Genomic DNA, 3,507 nt, shown 5'->3' on the forward strand with positions numbered 1-3,507 from the left:
AGGTGACAGAATATGACCTGAACTCCTATTAACTCTCATATCTGCAAAAGTCATTGCAGTGCTGCCAGCATAATTTTCTTGAGAGCCAAGTCTTCAGATGTTTGCTTATTTCCTGGTTCTGAAAGACTGAGGAATGACTCACTTAGGAGAGTGTTGAGTATATGGAGGAGGGTCTGTGCCAAACCAAACCACTATTTGTTGCTGCTTCACACACAAAGTCAGACACTTGTAGAATACAGAGACACCAACTAATTTTAAAGGGCCTAACCTTAAAGGCCTAATCTTAAGCAAGTACTAGCCAATTTTTCTTTACATGGACACAGTGTAAGATTAAGAAATTGACTCCTCTTTTCAGTTATTCTGTCCCTTTCAACTTTTTCTGCTATAAACCACAGGCCATGCTATCTTATAAAGGTGATGTACAGAGTAGTTATAGTTACATCAGCCAGTTAATGAGTAGGTTTCTTTTTTTAATTTTTAGTTTGTCATGGGTCTTGAACTCAGGGCCAGGGAGGTGTCCTGGAGCACTTTTGCTCAATGCTAGTGCTTTATCAATTCAGATCACAGCCCCATTTCTGGCTTTTGGAGTTAAGAGTGTCACATTTCTTCTCAGGTTTGATTTGAACCATGATCCTCAGATCTCAGCCTCCTCAAGAGAAAGCTTTGCAGGCTGTGAAAGATAAAGAGTACATTTGCATGGACCCTGAGAAATGTCTTTTGAGCCAAATCTTTAGTTGGATTAAAGATTGTTTTGAGAACGTAGGGTTGAGGCTGTGGCTTAGGCTGTGCCTGGCCAGGGAGCGCTGGGCCCCCGGGAGGACTCGGGCTCAGCCTCCTCCCTGGCCCTGTGGAGCTGGTGATGTGGAAGGATTACTGTGCCTGGAAGGTGCAGTGGCCCGAGCCCAGCTGCCCGCCTTTTGCACAGCCAGTACCAGCTGTCGAACGCGGCCTTCGAGCGTGAGACTTCCGCACCTGGCCGCTGCTGTGCCATGGGGACCACCCCTGGATCCCCAAGCCCATGACCATCCCTGTACCCTTTGGCTGCCCATGCACTGGCCAAAGGGCCAGGAGCACTGGCCCCAGCAGTTGGGCGCTGAGGCTCTGGAGTGGGGCAGAGCCGGTGTCCTGGTGGCAGGAAAGGCTTTGGGTAGAGAGGAAAGCGCCACATGCTGGAGGGCATGGCCAACCTGGATGGTGTGCCACCACTCCCAGGGCTGAGAGCTGACTCCTGCAGAGCAGACCCAGGCCAAAGAGGGAGGCCCAGTGGCAGGGAAAGGCGTCTGGGGCTGATAAGCATGACACCTGCTAGAAGGCCAGCCCCACTGGAGGTAAGCCTCACCAAGGGCCACAAGCTGATGCCGCTGCCCTCCAGCCAATCCCAGGCTGCAGGCCCAGACAGCAGCCAGAGCCGCGCCATGGCCAATGCTCTGAACCAGCAGATCCATGACCAGGTGAACAGCATGGTGAGCAGCTCCTACAGGAATGAATTCAGAGCCTGGACAGATATCAAGCCTGTGAAACCAAACAAAACCAAGCCCCAGTACAAACCTCCAGATGACAAGATGTCCCATGAGACCAGCTATAGCTCCCAATTCAAAGGGGAGGCTAATAAGCCCACTGCAGCTTACAATAAGATCGTGGATCACTTTATAGCAAACTTTCAAGGAATCCCCAGAGGTGGAGAAACCTAGTGTTCAGAGTACGAAACCACAGAAGACCTCAGTGAGCCATAAGCCCTGAGGAAGGCCAAAGACAAGCAGGTGGCTTCATCGGGCCAGGCCGCCAAGAAAAAGCACAGCAGGGGCCTCTGCCGCCAAGCCCAGAAGAAGGAGCAAAGGGAAGGGATGAGCAATAAACTGGCTGAGGCTGAAGAGTAAATGTCACCATACTTTCCTTTTATTCCCCTCTCTCCCTCTCTCCCTCTTTCCCTCCCTCCCTATCTCCTCAACAACAAAAAAGGTCACAAAATTAATTAGAGAATTGCCAGCTGCCCTGGGGCATTTGGCTGGCTTCTCATGGGGAGTGTCACTGATTCTCCTGTGGGTGGCCCTGCGGCCAGCACCAGGGCCCAGGCCACTGCAGCCTCTCTCCCTGGTGGAGCCCTGCCTGCTGAGCTGCAGAGGAAAGGGCTTCCTGCTAGAGCTCCGATGTGCTGCTCCCCCCTGGCCTCTCACCAATCCCACAGTCTGTGTCACTGCTGGATTCTGGACTTTAGATAAATGTTTGGGATTTTTATTCCCTGAGTTCCAAAGATGATCTGGAAAGATGTAAGCTCAGCTTAAGCTTCAGCAGTTGATAGTATTTATGGAAATTCTAAAGACAAACAACAATAACCTTGGCCTTAGTATCAATGAAATGGACCTGTTTCTGTTAACTTTAAGTCATCTTCTAGAATTTTGAGTTAGGAGTTTGTGCCTGTGCTTCATTTCCTGTCGGTAGGCTTTGAACTATATACTGAGTAATAGCTAAGCCACCGGTGGCTGAGGCCAGGCCAGGAAGGGACTGAAAGAAGGTGCTGTTCATGCCTTAGGAAGGTCCCAGTGTGGGAGTCTGCTTTCTTCCAGCTGTACCTGCTCACAGTCAGCGTGGCTGAGCAACTGGCTATGGTAACCAGGGAGGAAGGCCAGGTGCAGTGGACTTATTGTGACTTTTGCTCCTGAGACAACTAAGTAAAAAGTGTGACAGTTCTCCCTCCCTATGTCACTCTTTCTCTGCTCCATGAGAGCCAGCATGCTCAGCATTTCTGTGATGGAAATGTGGGATCTGTGTGTGCCCTGTGAAGGAATTAGCATCTTTGACTTCTTTGAGAATAAAAGCAATCCTTGATGTGCTCTGTATTGTGTGTGTGTGTGTGTGTGTGTGTGTGTGTGTGTGTGTGTGTGTGACCAAAGTCCCCAGGACAGGCAAGTGCCACCTAGGCTGTGCTAGAGTTATAATTAGTTAGGGAGTTGTGTAATGTCACCTGTGCACCCCTCCCCCAGTGCTTGTGAGGGAACCCAAAATGTCTAGCAGAAATATTCTGTGAGCATGTGAATCACTCAACACACTGTATTTCCCTTGCCCTTGAAGCACTTCTCTTGTGCAGCATTCTGAGCTGTGGAGCTCATGAGTTATGGATGGTCCCATACCTCAAACATCCCTTCAGGGCCTTTTGGCTTGTAGAAGGCAGAGCTCCTCCTCCAAGTATCCAGCCAGTCAATTACTGTTTACACTATTTTCTTCATTGTCACCCTGGGGCTGACTGAAAAATCTTTACAAATTATTCACTATGTGCATGGCAAGCCCTCACTTAATGATAGAAAAACTAGAAATGAAGTGTGGATGTGAAGGAACAAAAGGAAATCTTGGTGAAAAATGATGCTTGGCTGGAGGTGAATAGAATTGGTCTGCTTGGGACTAACTACCTGCTAGCCTATCATAGCACTGACCAGAGACGTCTGTCCAGAGAGTCTGCCTGTGTATAGTTTCTCCTCAAGCTGTGGTATTAGTCACACGCGCTCACGCGAA

At 49.5% G+C, this 3,507-nt stretch overlaps 1 pseudogene; it reads left to right on the forward strand.

The window, feature by feature from the left end:
• The first annotated feature begins 1,178 nt into the window (after positions 1-1,178).
• On the forward strand, positions 1,179-1,877 carry LOC125345569 (annotated as a pseudogene).
• The last annotated feature ends 1,630 nt before the right edge of the window (positions 1,878-3,507 follow it).

The sequence above is a fragment of the Perognathus longimembris genome, unplaced genomic scaffold, assembly GCF_023159225.1.
Source record: "Perognathus longimembris pacificus isolate PPM17 unplaced genomic scaffold, ASM2315922v1 HiC_scaffold_5930, whole genome shotgun sequence".
Taxonomy (NCBI): Eukaryota; Metazoa; Chordata; class Mammalia; order Rodentia; family Heteromyidae; genus Perognathus; species Perognathus longimembris.